Consider the following 18264-nt stretch of genomic DNA (forward strand, 5'->3'; position numbering starts at 1 on the left):
CATTGGAAGGAAGTGGGTCTTTTGTAGTAAAGCCCTTTGGCAGGGCAGCCAAAAATTGGGAGGCTCCACGTTGTCCCTGGATAGAGACGTGCATGAGGGCCTGTAAACCTGAAGTGCCCATTGTAAGGAAGTGGGTCTCTTGTAGTATAGCCCTTTGGCAGGGCAGCCAAAAATTGGGAAGCTCCACGTTGTCCCTGGATAGAGACGTGCATGAGGGCCTGTAAACCTGAAGTGCCCATTGGAAGGAAGTGGGTCTTTTGTAGTATAGCCCTTTGGCAGGGCAGCCAAAAATTGGGAGGCTCCACGTTGTCCCTGGATAGAGACGTGCATGAGGGCCTGTAAACCTGAAGTGCCCATTGGAAGGAAGTGGGTCTTTTGTAGTATAGCCCTTTGGCAGGGCAGCCAAAAATTGGGAGGCTCCACGTTGTCCCTGGATAGAGACGTGCATGAGGGCCTGTAAACCTGAAGTGCCCATTGGAAGGAAGTGGGTCTATTGTAGTATAGCCCTTAGGCAGGGCAGCCAAAAATTGGGAGGCTCCACGTTGTCCCTGGATAGAGACGTGCATGAGGGCCTGTAAACCTGAAGTGCCCATTGTAAGGAAGTGGGTCTATTGTAGTATAGCCCTTTGGCAGGGCAGCCAAAAATTGGGAGGCTCCACGTTGTCCCTGGATAGAGACGTGCATGAGGGCCTGTAAACCTGAAGTGCCCATTGGAAGGAAGTGGGTCTTTTGTAGTATAGCCCTTAGGCAGGGCAGCCAAAAATTGGGAGGCTCCACGTTGTCCCTGGATAGAGACGTGCATGAGGGCCTGTAAACCTGAAGTGCCCATTGGAAGGAAGTGGGTCTTTTGTAGTATAGCCCTTAGGCAGGGCAGCCAAAAATTGGGAGGCTCCACGTTGTCCCTGGATAGAGACGTGCACGAGGGCCTGTAAACCTGAAGTGCCCATTGGAAGGAAGTGGGTCTATTGTAGTATAGCCCTTAGGCAGGGCAGCCAAAAATTGGGAGGCTCCACGTTGTCCCTGGATAGAGACGTGCATGAGGGCCTGTAAACCTGAAGTGCCCATTGGAAGGAAGTGGGTCTATTGTAGTATAGCCCTTTGGCAGGGCAGCCAAAAATTGGGAGGCTCCACGTTGTCACTGGATAGAGACGTGCATGAGGGCCTGTAAACCTGAAGTGCCCATTGGAAGGAAGTGGGTCTTTTGTAGTATAGCCCTTAGGCAGGGCAACCAAAAATTGGGAGGCTCCACGTTGTCCCTGGATAGAGACGTGCATGAGGGCCTGTAAACCTGAAGTGCCCATTGGAAGGAAGTGGGTCTATTGTAGTATAGCCCTTAGGCAGGGCAGCCAAAAATTGGGAGGCTCCACGTTGTCCCTGGATAGAGACGTGCATGAGGGCCTGTAAACCTGAAGTGCCCATTGGAAGGAAGTGGGTCTTTTGTAGTATAGCCCTTTGGCAGGGCAGCCAAAAATTGGGAGGCTCCACGTTGTCCCTGGATAGAGACGTGCATGAGGGCCTGTAAACCTGAAGTGCCCATTGGAAGGAAGTGGGTCTTTTGTAGTATAGCCCTTAGGCAGGGCAGCCAAAAATTGGGAGGCTCCACGTTGTCCCTGCATAGAGACGTGCATGAGGGCCTCAAAACATTGTTCCCATTGCAAAGGAGCGGGTCTCCTGTCGTTGTAATGTCCATTCTGCAAAGAATGGGCGAAAAAATTTACCACTGGGGGTATACCTGAAACAAAGGCCTAACTCTTGTAACGGTCATCATGGTGGCGCATGAGGAGAAGGAGGAGCAGTCCAGCGATTATCCAAAGTCCAGAAGTGTGTACCCATGGGTGACTGGAGGTACATGGCAAATTCCCGTTACAAACTTTAAATTCCGCTCTCATTTGCTGGTGGTGTGGTGAAGTCTGGCCCAATCCAACCCTTGTTCATCTTGATCAGAGTCAGCCTGTCAGCATTTTCAGTTGACAGGCGGGTGCGTTTATCTGTAATGATTCCACCTGCGGCACTAAAAACACGCTCTGACAAAACGCTAGCGGCAGGGCAGGTCAGGACTTCCAAGGCGTAGAGAGCCAATTCATGCCACGTGTCCACCTTGGATACCCAATAATTGTAAGGCACAGCGGAATGTCGGAGTACAGTTGTTCGATCTGCAAGGTACTCCTTGAGCATCTGGGCAAACTTAGGATTTCTTGTGGCACTACCCCGCACCTCAGGGGCTGTGGTACGTGAGGGGCTGAGAAAACTGTCCCACATCTTAAAGACTGTTCCTCTACCTCTGGCGGATTGGACTTGTGCCTCTCTCGACTGTACGCCTTGGTTGTCCACTGATTCATGACCTATGCCGCTAGCGTTTTGTGAGGGGAATGCTTTGCCTACTTCCGTGACTATGGCCTTCCGGAACTGCTGCATTTTGGTTGACCTCTCCGCCTCGGGAATAAGAGACATAAAGTTCTCCTTGTAGCGTGGGTCTAACAGTGTTACCAACCAGTAATGATTGTCGGCCAAGATGTTCTTAACGCGAGGGTCACGAGACAGGCAGCTTACCATAAAGTCAGCCATGTGCGCCAGACTCTTAACAGCCAGGACTTCAGTAGCCTGACCAACACGTTGACTGAACATGCTGTCCTCCTCCTCCTCCTCCTCATCTACCCTGTCCTCTGGCCAGCCACGCTGAACCGAGGATATGACTGGTGTGCATGTCATATCCTCAATTTGGCCGGAGATTTGCTCCATGTCTTCATCCTCCTCCTCGTCATAGTCCTCCACTGCACGTTGTGATGAGACGAGGCTGGGCTGTGTGTTATCACCCACACCCACTACTGTTTCTTGCTGAAACTCATCGCGCTCCGCCTGCAATGCATCATGTTTGGTTTTGAGCAGAGACCGTTTTAGAAGGCAGAGTAGCGGTATGGTGACGCTAATAATGGCGTCATCACCACTCACCATCTTGGTGGAGTCCTCAAAGTTTTGGAGGATGGTACATAGGTCGGACATCCATCTCCACTCCTCAGGTGTTATGTGTGGAGTTTGACCCATTTCCCGACGACTTAGGTGATGCAGGTACTCAACAACTGCCCTCTTCTGCTCACATATCCTGACCAACATGTGCAGAGTTGAATTCCAACGCGTGGGGACATCACACACTAGTCTGTGAGCCGGAAGATGCAAACTGCGCTGAAAGCCGGCAAGGCCGGCTGAAGCAGTAGGTGACTTTCGAAAATGTGCAGACAGGCGGCAAACTTTTACCAGCAGATCAGACAGCTCTGGGTATGACTTTAGAAACCGCTGAACCACGAGGTTGAGCACATGGGCCACGCATGGAACATGTGTCAGCTGGCCTCGCCTCAAAGCCGCCACCAGGTTCCGGCCATTGTCACACACGACCTTTCCTGGCTTTAGGTTCAGAGGTGTGAGCCAGTGATCTGCCTGCTGTTTCAGAGCTGTCCACAGCTCTTCTGCATTGTGGGGTTTGTCACCTATGCAGATTAGCTTCAGCACAGCCTGTTGCCGCTTCGCCGAGGCAGTGCTGCAGTGCTTCCAGCTTGGGACTGGTGTGGCGGGTACAGTGGATGAGGATGCGCAGGAGGAGGAGGAGGCTGAAGAGCATGACATTCCGGAGCTGTAGAGTGTGGGTGAAACACTGACTGAGGTAGGGCCTGCAAACCTTGGTGTGGGAAGGACGTGTTCCGTCCCTCGCTCAGACTGGGTCCCAGCTTCCACAATATTAACCCAGTGTGCCGTCAACGAGATGTAGCGGCCTTGCCCACAAGCACTTGTCCACGTGTCTGTGGTTAGGTGGACTTTGGGTGAAACAGTGTTGTTCAGGGCACGTGTGATGTTTTGTGACACGTGGTTATGCAACGCGGGGACGGCACACCGGGAGAAATAGTGGCGGCTGGGGACCGAGTAACGTGGGACAGCTGCCGCCATCAGGTCGCGGAATGCTTCTGTCTCCACCAGCCTAAAAGGCAACATTTCCAGCGCAAGCAGTCGCGAAATGTTAGCATTTAGAACTGTGGCATGTGGGGTGTTGGCAGTGTATTTGCGCCTGCGTTCAAAGGTTTGCTGAATGGATAACTGAACGCTGCGCTGGGACAAGGACGTGCTTGATGATGGTGTTATTTCTGCGTAGGCAACTGCAGGACCGGAGGAGGCTTGTTCGCAGGCAGCATGGACAGGGGATTGGCTCGCATGCACAACCAGCGAAGACGTAGCAGTGACATTAGCAAGCACTGCTCCTCGACTCTGTTGTACTTCCCACAAAGTCGGGTGCTTGGCTGACATGTGCCTGATCATGCTGGTGGTGGTCAGGCTGCTAGTTTTGGTACCCCTGCTGATGCTGGCACGGCAGGTGTTGCAAATGGCCTTTTTAGAATCATCTGGATCCAACTTAAAAAACTGCCAGACTCGGGAAGACCTAACATTTGTACAGGCACCTTGTGTCGTGTTTTTGTTCCGGGGAACGGTTGCCTGACTTCTGCCTGGAGCCACCACCCTGCTTCTTACTGCCTGTTGGGATGCTACGCCTCCCTCCCCCTGTGCACTGCTGTCCTCGCTCTGCATATCCTCCTGCCAGGTTGGGTCAGTTACTGGATCATCCACCACGTCGTCTTCCTCTTCCGCACCCTGCTCCTCCTCCTGACTTCCTGACAATTGTGTCTCATCATCGTCCACCACTTGTTGAGACACGTTGCCAACTTCGTGAGAACGTGGCTGCTCAAATATTTGGCCATCTGTACATACGATCTCCTCATGACCCACTTCAACATGAGCTGGCGAGAGGCCAGAATGTGCGAATGGAAACGTGAACAGCTTTTCCGAGTGTCCAAGTGTGGGATCATTAATGTCCGAGGACGTGTACTCAGCCTTGTGGTAGGAAGGAGGATCAGGTTCTGAAATGTGCGGTGCAGTATCACGGCTACTGACACTTGACCGTGTGGAAGACAGAGTGTTTGTGGTGGTGCCAATCTGACTGGAAGCATTATCCGCTATCCAACTAACAACCTGTTGACACTGGTCTTGGTTCAAGAGCGGTGTACTGCTGCGGTCCCCAAGAATTTGGGACAGGACGTGCGAGCGACTAGATGTGGCCCTTTGTTGTGGCAAAATTAGAGCTTGCCCACGACCTCGGCCTCTGCCTGCACCACCATCACGTCCACTTCCTTGTTCCTTGCCAACGCCCTTGCGCATTTTGCAATGCTGTGCTGACGTGTATTCACTAGACTTGGGCGTTATATCAAAGTTTGTGCAAATCGTGCACCTGTACGCTGCCACCGACAGGCACACACGTGCGGTTTTTAAATGCAAGCACGGACGCACTAAGAACCTAACACAGGTTTTAGGAGCAAAAATTAAGAACTCTGACACTATCAGCCACTGCTGACTGACGTGTATTATACACTACACTTGTGCGTTATATAATATTTTTGTAAAAACGCACACGAGTGCACCTGTACGCTGCCACCGACAGGCACACACGTGCGGTTTTTAAATGCAAGCACGGACGCACTAAGAACCTAACAGGTTTTAGGAGCGACAATTGCTGAGAAGTCTGACACTATCAGGACTGTTTTAGACTGTGTACACCAGCCACAGATATGATGAAGGCTGGTATACGGTCACCACTAGGAATGGCTATATACCCTGCCTGCCTGCCTGCCTGTATACTGCTACAATAGTCCTGACAAGGACTCTTTTGGTCACTAGCCTGTATTCCAACCTGGCTATACCCTGCCTGTGTACAGCAACAATAGTCCTGAGAAGGACTCTGCTACTGTACTCCGACCTGGCTATACCCTGCCTGCCTGTATACAACTAGAATAGTCCTGAGAAGGACTTTTGGTCACACTGTTTGCAGCCCTGATACGGAAATAGCTATAAAGGGCCGCAAAACTTTCCCTGAAGCAGCGACACTCTCCCTGCACTGACTGTCTGGATAGCTGTGAGCAGAGCACAGCGCGCCCGCCGGTATAAAGGCTCGGTCACGCTGTGCAGGCCGGCCAATCACTGCAATTCCACAATTAACAGGGCTGTGGCATTGCAGTGGTCTGCCAACCAATCCCTGCATGAGGGCTGGCTCTCAAAAGAGCGCCAACATGCAGGGATGAAGACCACGAGTACAGCACGAGTATCGCGAGATTACTAGGTCCCCGCCGAGTAGACCGAGTACAGTGATACTCGTGCGAGTACCAAGTAGTAACAAGCATGCTCGCTCATCACTATACACTAGCTCTATCTCACTATTGGGTATGTGCCCTTAACATTTCCGCCATGAAAATTCATTTTGGTGTCATTTTGGAAGGTTTTCTGGTGAGTCCGTAAAAATGGCGTAAAACTCGGACAAAATTGTTCACAGCTGTGACTTTTGAGTGATAAATGCTTCAAGGGGTCTTTCCCATGCTGTTGCCATGTCCTTTGCGCACTCTTCTGAGACTTTTGTGACATTTTTAGGGTTTCTACATGCTGCCGGGGGGTCATTTCATAAAAATACTCGGGTCTCCCATAGGATAACATTGGGCTCGGTGCTCGGGCCGAGTACACGAGTACCTTGGGATGCTCGGCCCGAGCCTCGAGCACCCGAGCTTTTTGGTGCTCGCTCATCACTAAGTGAGTGTTATCGAATAAAACATTGGATAGCACACATCCATGTTATATGATGGTGTGAGCGAGTGCTTACTGGACATAGGAGCGTTATACAGAGCGGATATAGTCACAGCTCAATATACTGTGAGTATGGCTGTAATCACTCACCAGCCTGGTCTTCACACAGAAGCTGGTCATGCATTTTATCATCAGGTACGGTTCACAATAAATACATCAATACTGAAACATATATTCTTTTTTGTAAAAAAACATTTATGACAAGAAATTCAAACATTTTGTATTTATATGGTTACAGGTATCATTTTACTTCAATCTATCAGTTGATATTTTTTTTATTTTTTTTATAGTATATTCTAGATTCAAACCCATTGGCGGAGATATTGCATGTGCAGCCGGTGCAGTCGCACAGAGGCCCAGAGATTCAGGGGCCCTTGTTTGCAGGTTAATAATGAGGGCAATCTGACCTGTTGTCCGGAGCACTAGACTCCGGGGCCCATGGCCAAATCGCCCTCATCACACGCAGCGTGCCAGCAGGTATAGATCCTGTAGCTCTGCACAGTGTAGGAAGCGGAACGCAGGAATCCGTCCTCTGTTCCCTACCGCCACTTTCTCTTTGACACACGCGTGCCCTGATGTCGTCTGTATGGTGCACGCGAGTGTGTGGAAATAAGCAGCTGTGGGGTCCCGTGCAGAGACGATCAGCGACGGGGGCCCCATGCAGAGAGAAGCAGCAATGGGGGCCCCTTGAGGAGAAAAGCAGCGACGGGAGCCCTGCTGAGAGAAAAACAGCATCTGGGGCCCGTACGGAGAGGCCTGAGGAGGGGACAATAAAGAAGGAGAGGTGAGTGGTGACTAATATTACAGGTGTACTATATGGGGGGTGTAGTAATGTATGCTATAGGTGTAGTATATGGGGGTATAGCGATGTATGTTATAGGTGTAGTATATGGGGGTGTAGTGATGTATGTTATATTTGTAGCATATGGGGGGTGTAGTGATATATGTTATAGGTGTAGTATATGGGGGGTGTAGTGATGTTGTATATTACATGTGTAGTACATGGGGGTGTAGTGATGCATGTTATAGGTGTAGTATATGGGGGTGTAGTGATGTAGTATATTACATGTGTAGTATATGGGGGGTATAGTGATGTATGTTAAAGGTGTAGTATATGGGGGTGTAGTGTTGTATGTTACAGGTGTAGTATATGGGGGGTGTAGTGATGTATGTTATAGGTGTAGTATATGGGGGTGTAGTGATGTATGGTACAGGTGTAGTATATGGGGGGTGTAGTGATGTATGTTATAGGTGTAGTATATGGGGGGTGTAGTGATGTAGTATATTACATGTGTAGTATATGGGTGGTGTAGTGATGTATGTTACAGATGTAGTATATGGGAGTGTAGTGATGTAGTATATTATATTGTGTAGTATATGGGGGGTGTACTGATGCATGTTATAGGTGTAGTATATGGGGGTGTAGTGATGTAGTATATTACATGTGTAGTATATGGTGGGAGTAGTGATGTATGTTATAGTTGTAGAATATGGAGGGTGTAGTGATGTAGTATATTACATGTGTAGTATAAAAGAGGTGCAGTATATTACAGGTATAGTATATGGGGGTGTAATGATGTAGTATATTACATGTGTAGTATAAAAAGAGGTGTAGTATATTACAGGTGTAGTATATGGGGGTGTAGTGATGTAGTATATTACATGTGTAGTATATGGAATGTAGTGATGTAGTATATTACAGGTGTAGTATATGGGGGTGTAGTGATGTAGTATGTTACATGTGTAGTATATGGGGGGGTGTAGGGATGTAGTATATTACAGGTGTAGTATATGGTCGGTATAGTGATGTAGTATATTACAGGTGTAGAATATGGGTGTGTAGTGATATAGTATATTACATGTGTAGTATATGGGGGTGTAGTGATGTAGTATATTACTGGTGTAGTATATGGGGGGAGTAGTGATTTATGTTATAGGTGTAGTATATGGGGGTGCAGTGATGTAGTATATTACATGTGTAGTATAACAGAGGTATAGTATATTACAGGTGTAGTATATGGGGGTGTAGTGATGTAGTATATTACATGTGTAGTATATGGAGTGTGTTACGTCCGGGTGGTGGAACCTCTGGACCGTACACTGGTTTCCCTTGAGGAGGCAGCCAGGCAGGTCACCCCGCCAGAGGGTCTGGGTGCACGGCAGCCGAAGCACAGGTGGTAGTCAGACAGTCCGTAGGGGGGCAGGAAAGGTGGATGGAGTTCTGGACGGTAGTCTGGGTGACGAGGCTCAGAGTCCGAGGCCAGGTGGTAAGGTCAGGCGGGATCCGGAACCTGCTGAGCGATGGGACGAGTCATCAAACGGAGCCAGGGACTGGAGACTGGTGGAGCTGCAGAGGTGGTGGAACATCCGCCGAAGTCACCGTCAGGGTACGGGAATGAGCGTGGTTCAGAGCGTCTGGCGTGGCAGGACAGGCTCTACGAGACAGGACAGGGTTAATGCAGGCAAAGCACAAGGCAAAGCAATAGGGGACCTGAACACTAGCTTGCTAAACACGTAGAACAGGCCCCGCCGACCAGGAAAGTGAACCTTAATATACCCTGTACCTGTCTATGCAATTTCCTGTTTCTAGGTGCTGGCCCTTTAAGAGAGGGTCAATGACCGCGCGCGCGCCCTAATGCGCATGCGCGAGGCCCGGGTGCCAGAAGCCAGAGGAGGGAGCGGTGAGTAGGAAGCAGGAGAGCCGGGCTGAGGCCGAGTTGCCGACGGGCGCCGGGAGCGGGGACCGGGCTGCCTGGGGACCGCAGGCGATGGAGCAGGAAGGCTGTGGAGCGGGGGACCGGGAAGCCTGGCACGGGAGCGGCGGAGCGCGAGCTGAGAGCGGGGAAGCGTGGCAGGGGAGCCGGTAAGCAAGGCAGAGGGGCCGGGGAGCATGGCAGGGGAGCCGGGGAGCCTAGCAGGAGAGCCGGGGAGCGTGACAGTGTGTAGTGATGTAGTATATTACATGTGTAGTATATGGAGTGTAGAGATGTAGTATATTACAGGTGTAGTATATGGGGGTATAGTGATGTAGTATATTACATGTGTAGTATATGGGGATGTAGTGATGTAGTATATTACATGTGTAGTATATGGAGTGTAGTGATGTAGTATATTACAGGTGTAGTTTATATGGGGGTGTAGTGATGTAGTATATGTCTGGTGTAGTATATGGGGGGTGTAGTGATGTAGTATATTACATGTGTAATATTTGGGGGGTGTAGTGATGTAATATATTACAGGTGTAGTGTATGGGGGTGTAGTGATGTAGTATATTACATGTGTAGTATATGGGGGTGTAGTGATGTACAGTAGTATATTACATGTGTAGTATATGGGCGTGTAGTGATGTAGTATATTATATGTGCAGTATATGGGGGTATAGTGATGTACAGTAGTATACACTGTGTGCAGAATTATTAGGCAAATGAGTATTTTGATCACATGATACTTTTTATACATGTTGTCCTACTCCAAGCTGTATAGGCTTGAGAGCCAACTACCAATTAAGTAAAGCAGGTGATGTGCATCTCTGTAATGAGGAGGGGTGTGGTATAATGACATCAACACCCTATATAAGGTGTTCTTAATTATTAGGCAACTTCCTTTCCTTTGGCAAAATGGATCAGAAGAGAGATTTGACGGGCTCTGAAAAGTCCAAAATTGTGAGATGTCTTGCAGAGGGATGCAGCAGGCTTGAAATTGCCAAACCTTTGAAGCGTGATCACCGAACAATCAAGTGTTTCATGGCAAATAGCCAACAGGGTCGCAAGAAGCGTGTTGGGCAAAAAAGGCGCAAAATAACTGCCCATGAATTGAAGAAAATCAAGCGTGAAGCTACCAAGATGCCATTTGCCACCAGTTTTGCCATATTTCAGAGCTGCAGCATTACTGGAGTATCAAAAAGCACAAGGTGCGCCATACTCAGGGACAAGGCCAAGGTAAGGAAGGCTGAAAAACGACCACCTTTGAACAAGAAACATAAGATAAAACGTCAAGACTGGGCTATGAAATATTTTAGGACTGATTTTTCAAAGGTTTTATTGACTGATGAAATGAGAGTGACTCGTGATGGGCCAGATAGATGGGCCAGAGGCTGGATCAGTAAAGGGCAGAGAGCTCCACTCCGACTCAGACGCCAGCAAGGTGGAGGTGCGGTACTTGTATGCGCTGGTATCATCAAAGATGAACTTGTGGGACCTTTTCAGGTTGAGGATGGAGTGAAGCTCAACTGCCAGACCTACTACCAGTTTCTGGAAGACAACTTCTTCAAGCAGTGGTACAGGAAGAAGTTTGTATCGTTCAAGAAAAACATGATTTTCATGCAGGACAATGCTCCATCATATGCATCTGAGTTGCCCACCACAGCCCTGCAGCGGTCGCCTCTGGGACACTGCGGGGACTTCTCTGTAGGGACCCTTCTGGCAACAGGTATGTCAGATTCACTTTCATAGAAGTCATGACGCCACTCTCGGTTTTGCGGTCAAGGTGATGGGGGAACGCCACTGCAGTTTAATGAGCGTCTGTGGCTGATGGTACTTGCAGTTAGATGGTGTAGCCTCCCGAGAGTGAGGCTGGCCCCAGGGGCTCGTGTGTATGTGTGTGGAACCACAGATCGCAGAATAACTCAGTCGCAGTTCAGAAAGTCTTTTAACTTGTTTACTCACGTTCAGCTGGTTTTGTGAGGTAATCCGGGCGATACTGAGATAGACCAGAGAGAACCAGGTATCCTTCAGGGTGGTGTAGGGGTGACTGCTGACTCGCCTTCCTAGCACTTCTTGTTTCGGACAACCCCTGACTTAAAGTACCGTGGGATTCATCCAGGGAAATCGCATCTGCCTTTTCTCCACTTTCTGGCCCGTTTACTGGCAGCGTGGACCAAGGTGGATAGCTGCAAGCTCAATCCTCCTTATGGGCCCCCTCGTTGCTGCTGATGCTCGGACTCTGTGTTGGTTGGTGTGGGACTTGTTGTCCACCCCACCGGCAGGTTTAGTAGGTAGTTAAACTTGAGCCTACTTCAGGAACCTGTTTCCCCTGCATGCCTAGCCCTCCAGAAGTCTCCGTATATGACCAGCTGGTTCCCTCAGTGTCCTCCAAACTAACTGATTTCCTCAGCGTCTTTCTGTCTAACTTCTTGTGGCCGTTCTCCCCCGCCAACAGCCACTACACATGCAGGGTCTGACTAGCGTGACTGTACGTCTGCTTCTTTCAGCAACTTCTGTACACTGCTCCAGACTGGCTTGCTCCTCCTCCTGACTGCCACTGCAACAACTCCTTCCAGCTTCTCCACCGCACCACTAGCTGAGATGTGGAGGCCACGCCCCCTCCTGGGTCTGCCCAGGGGTCCCCTCTAATGTGTGTGTGAGACCTGGTTAAAGTGTGTCTGTGTGTACACACCCTACTCAGCCTTTGGGAATACCTGTTTGCACTCACCCAGCATGGGTGCAGTACTCAGTGGTGCTTGACCACATCAGGGGCGCCACACATCCAACTACTCCACAGCGTGGCTGGCCAGTAAAGGTCTAAAAGATGAAAAAATAGGGACATGGTCCCCTTGTTCACCTGATCCGAACCCCATAGAGAACCTGTGGTCCCTCATAAAATGTGAGATCTACAGGGAGGGAAAACAGTACACCTCTCGGAACAGTGTCTTGGAGGCTGTGGTGGCTGCTGCATGCAATGTTGATTGTAAACAGATCAAGCAACTGACAGAATCCATGGATGGTAGGCTGTTGAGTGTCATCATAAAGAAAGGTGGCTATGTTGGTCACTAATTTTTTAGGGTTTTGTTTTTGCATGTCAGAAATGTTTATTTCTAAATTTTGTGCAGTTATATTGGTTTACCTGGTGAAAATAAACAAGTGAGATGGGAATTTATTTGTTTTTTATTAAGTTGTCTAATAATTCTACACAGTAATAGTTACCTTCACAAACAGATATCCTCCTAAGATAGCCAAATCGAAAAAACCCCACTCCAACTTCCAAAAATATTAAGCTTTGATATTTATGAGTCTTTTGGGTTGATTGAGAACATAGTTGTTGATCAATAATAAAAAAAATCCTCTAAAATACAACTTTCCTAGTATATGGGGGAGTGCAGTGATGTAGTATATTACAGGTGTAATATACGGGGAGTGTAGTGATGTAGTATATTACAGGGGTATTATATGGGGGGGTGTAGTGATGTAGTATATTACATGTGTACTATATGGGGGGTGTAGTGATGTTGTATATTACAGGTGTAGTATATGGGGATGTAGTATATTATAGGTGTAGTATATGGGGGTGTAGTGATGTAGTATATTACAGGTGTAGTATATGGGGGGTGTAGTGATGTAGTATATTGCAGGCATAGTATACAGGGGGGTGTATATAGGGGGTGTAGTGATGTAGTATATGACATGGGTAGTATATGGGGGTGTAGCGATGCAGTATATTACATGGGTAGTATATGGGGATTGTAGTGATGCAGTATATTACTTGGGTAGTATATGGGGGGTGTATGTACCGCCCCGTAGCATCAGCCGAGCCGCTCGGATCCGGAGTCGCGGTGGCTTGTGGGGTCTCCGGACCCGGGGGTCCACGTGGACACTCGAATTAAAAAGAAGTGGGGGAGTATGTACATGGGATTAGGAAAGTTCGTGATGCCACCCACGGTGTGTGGTAAGTTGAGGTACCACCGCTGCTGTTGGGCACGCCCGGTGGCGGTGGTATGGCAGCTAGGTGAGTTAACTCCTCCGTGGGTAGGGTTTTTTTTCCCCGGGAGCCCGGTGATGGTGGTGTAGGGGTGCCGTTGGGGAGTAGGAGAAGGGTTCTCAGTGTACTCACTCAGTCCAGAAATAACCACACCGACAGCTTGTAAACAGCTTGTAAACCAAAGTTCCGAGCACCACTGCAGCTGGGAGGGAGAACGCTTGGGTCCCTGCCCTTGGTGTTGCGGTTAGTCTGTGGCCCTTCCCTTGGCACCTGTATTTCCTCTTTTGGACCTTCAAGCCTGAAACTTTTCGGGTCCCGCTCACCCGTATGGCTAACGGAGTGAGCTTGCTCTCAGGGTTCACGCGTAGGATTTCTTTGGACTGTATTGGGAAAGTCCTATCCCATCAGTGCGCTAGTACCCCGATTTTGGAGCGGGTTGGGGATGACACTTGAAGTCTTCACCCCCGTCGGGTAAATTGCCGGGACGCGTGAAGCTACTTCCCGGCCTAGGGTCAACGTACCCCATCGTGCACTGGCCCCTGCCCGGTGATAGCTCCTCCTTGGCAGTCCGTGCCCCCTGACACTATCCCCTGCGACCGGGGTTCCAGCTCCTACCATGCCCAGATTAACATCTGCCACCTAGTACTCAGGAGCCCTGCTCCTCTTGTGACCTCTTCTCGAGAGTCACTTCCACCACCTCCTCTCTTGCTCCACTTTGCTCAACTCTCTCTGTTCAACTGTTACCTTCCTCACGTTCCCCTACCAACCCCCCATGTGGGCGGCCCTATTCCCTTCAAGCCCCCCAATGGTGAGTCTGATGGGTACAGTGCAAAGTGTTCCTAGGGTTTTGATTGGCTCAGCTGTCTGCAACACCAAAGGACCAAGACCCGTAACCAAGGAGGGTGGATACCGTGCTGAAAGGCAGATTGCACAATACACTGTGACGACCTGATAGGCCGGGCGTCACATTCCCCCTTGGTCAAAAGTAGCTTGTCCCGAGCTACAGGACACCAGAGGTTTATTTTGTTTTGCTGTACCTGTAGAAAGAGAAAAATGTAACATATTAACATACTTTTATTAAAACAGGTTCCATCCCTCACAGGTGAGGCAATGCACTAAAACGTTACTAAAATGTGTTAAGAGTTTGTCGCCCAACGGTGGGACGCTACCGGTTTCTATGGTAATGGAGGCTCAACCTAATCTGTTGCAGCCCCTTCCTGCGACAGTCCAGTCCCAACGTCCCGATCCCAACAACCCACCACCCAAACAACCTGTTCCCCCTGGAAACCTAAAGTGGGTCCGTGACTGGGTTAAGGTCCCGGGTGTTGTATTTTAGACGACTCTGGTTGGCACAGGAGGTGCAACTATTATACAAGACACAAGTTTGTGTTGGTCACGCCAGTCCTGTTACCATGGTCCATTTTTACTTAATATATCTAAAATTTAAAAGGGAACCAAACATCAGCATTTCCCTATATAAGGTGCAGCCAGTGCAGTACTGGCACTATCAGGCACATTGTGTACATACCATTAGTGGGCAGCTCGGATGTTTAGGCTGTGAAATCTAAGTTTATAAAGTTTGAAAATTCATCATGTTCTTGATTGACGTGCGCACCTCGCTGCTAATGTCCAGGCGGGTTATGCAAATGATTCCTGCCCCCACCCCCCGCCGCCTGTTCCTCCCTCCCTCTGGCTGTATGTAAATTTCTAATCTTCAGTTACACGGCGTCGGAGTTAGCGCCTGCGCATAGCGCTCATCTCCAGCGCCGTGTTTCTGAAGCCCACAGTATTATTGTGCATGAGAGGGCAGCGCATGCGCCCTCGCTTCTTCAGATCTGTTGTAACCGCAAGAGCGCGCGCGGTCACAACAGGACTGGACAACAGCTTATCTTACCCCGATTAGCTGCAGCAGACGTCTGCTACGATATCTTCTGCTGCAGCTAATCGGTAAGATCAGCTGTTCTCCAGTCCTGTTGTGACCGCGCGCAATCCCGCGGTCACAACAGATCTAAAGAAGCGAGGGCGCATGCGCCACCCTCTCATGCACAATAATACTGTGGGCTTCAGAAACACGGCGCCGGAGATGAGCGCTATGCGCAGGCGCTAAGTCCGACGCCGTGTAGCTGAAGATTAGAAATTTACATACAGCCAGAGGGAGGGAGCAACAGGCGGTGGGGGGCGGGAATCCTGTGCATAACCTGCCCAGACATTAGCAGCGAGGTGTGCACGTCAATCAAAAACATGATGAATTTTCAAACTTTATAAACTTAGATTTCACAGCCTAAACATCTGAGCTGCCCACTAATAGTATGTACACAATGAGCCTGACAGTTCCAGTACTACACTGGCTGCACCTTATATAGGAAAATGCTGATGTTTGGTTCTCTTTAAGGTCAGGCCTTTAACTTTGTTCTTCTTTAACCATCTTTTGTAGAAAGACTTGTGTGCTTTAGATCATTGTCTTGCTTGATGATCCACATTCTCTTGTGCTTCTGCTCATTAACAGATGTACAGACATTTTCTTTTAGCTTAGAATTTACTACTAAAATTTAAAATACATTGCTCCATCAATGCTGGTAAGTTGCCTTGGCCCAAGTGCAGTAAAACAGGTCCAAACCATAAAAAATTAAAGTTTAGTATTTTTGGCTCATTAGTATAATTTTGGTCTCTTATCTATTTTTAGGACTTGTATGTGAATTTAATCTAAGGTAAAATGTCTGCAAAATCATGGAAAATTCTGAATGATTCACAAACGTTCAAACACTACTGTACACAGAGTCTTGCTTCAGAGATTGTGGAGAAATCCACATACACAATGTCAATGGTCAGGATTGGAAGCTCGTCATTAGAGTTGAGCACGGTTCGTGGTTCGTGGTTCTCCAGTTCACGGTTCGAGTGATTTTGGGGGCTGTTCTAGATCGAACTAGAACTTGAGCTTTTTTCTAAAAGATCGAAAGTTCTAGTTATGTTCGAGAACGGTTCTAGCAGCAAAAAGCCAAGCTAATTACTAGCTGGCTTTCCGCTGTAATACTGTAAGTCACTCTGTGACTCACACTGTTATGAAATTTCAGCGTATAGTGTGCGTGGACTGTGCATTCAGATCACTGCTGCTGGGATAATGACGATCGTCATTTTTTTTTTTTTCCTTGTCTTTCTTCCCTAAGCGTGCGCGTGTAGTGGGGCGGGCCAGCATGTCAGCCAATCCCAGACACACACACAGCTAAGTGGACTTTTAGCCAGAGAAGCAACGGCATGTGTGATAAGATGTCCATGTCACATGTTCCTGCGTTATAAAAACGGGTATATACCCGTCAGGACGCCATTATCTGCCTTCTGCGTCTGGGTGTCAGTCACCGCTGGCGTAGCTCCTGTCTCCGATACTGCTGTGTACGCTCTACACACAGAGCTATACAGAATAGGAATAGACGTTTCTTTTAGCCCTTGTAAGGGCTAATTACAGCAGGCTCAGAGCCATAGGTGACAGTCAGGTCCGTGGAAACAGATTTTAACAGCTACAGAAGATAACAGCGTCTGTGTAGTTAAGCTCAGGGACTTCCTCGCTGCATTTCCCCATTAGGAGGGATAGAAAGTGAGGCTTCCTTTCCTCTACACTGACCCACAACCCTGCCACTAACTGAGGAAACTTAGTGGCATCCTAAAAGTGGCTGTTGGACTTCATTATTGTCCCACTGGTGCAAAGATATTTGCGGCACCTCTGCACTGCACACTCAAACTCATTTTTACTAAGCTATTATACAAGCAAACACTGAGTAAACTTAGTGGCATTCTAAAAGTGGCTGTTGGACTTCCATTAGTGTCCCACTAGTGCAAATCTATTTGCAGCACCTCTGCATTGCGCACTCAAGCTCATTTTTACTAAGCCATTATACTAGCAAACACTTAGGAAACTTAGTGGCATCCAAAAAGTGGCTGTTGAACTCCATTTGTGCCCCACTGGTGGCAAGCTATTTCCAGCACCTCTGTATTACACCCTCCTGCTCTGTTTTTAATAAGCTATAATAATAGCCAAAAATGCTGCAACTTAGTGGCATACAAAAAGTGGCTGTTGTACTCCATTTGTGCCCCAATGATGCCAAGCTATTTCTAACACCTCTGCATTACACCCTCATGCTCTGTTTTTAATAAGCTATAATAATAGCAAAAAATGCTGCCAGTTAGTGGCATCCAAAAATTGGCTGTTGTACTCCATTTGTGCCCCACTGGTGCCAAGCTTTTTCTAGCACCTCTGCATGACACCCTCCTGCTCTGGTTTTAGTAAGCTATAATAATAGCACAAAATGCTGCCAGTTAGTGGCATACAAAAAGTGGCTGTTGTACTCCATTTGTGCCCCACTGGTAGAGTTGAGCGCGGTTCTAGGTTCGTGGTTCTCCAGTTCGCGGCTCGAGTGATTTTGGGGCCTGTTCTAGATCGAACTAGAACTCGAGCTTTTTGCAAAAGCTCGATAGTTCTAGATACGTTCGAGAACGGTTCTAGCAGCAAAAAAACATTTTAGAGCTTTCCGCTCTAATAGTGTAAGTCACTCTGTGACTCACACTATTATGAAATTTCAGTGTATAGTGTGCGGGAACAGCGCCTTCAGATCACTGCTGTTTGTATAATGGAGATCGCCATTTTTTTTTTTCCTTGTCTTCCTTCCCTAAGCGCGTGCGTGTAGTGGGGAGGGCCAGCATGTCAGCCAATCCCAGACACAGACAGCTAAGTGGACTTTTAGCCAGAGAAGCAACGGCATGTGTGATAGGATGTCCATGTCACATGTCCCTGCAATATAAAACCGGACATTTTCCTCCAGCACGCCATGATTTGCCTTCTGCGTCCTTGGTGTCAGACATCACTGGCGCAGCTCCGTCCTGAGTCCTATCGCCGATACAGCTGTATGCGCTCCA

The sequence above is a fragment of the Anomaloglossus baeobatrachus genome, chromosome 8 (genome assembly GCF_048569485.1).
Source record: "Anomaloglossus baeobatrachus isolate aAnoBae1 chromosome 8, aAnoBae1.hap1, whole genome shotgun sequence".
Classification (NCBI taxonomy): Eukaryota; Metazoa; Chordata; class Amphibia; order Anura; family Aromobatidae; genus Anomaloglossus; species Anomaloglossus baeobatrachus.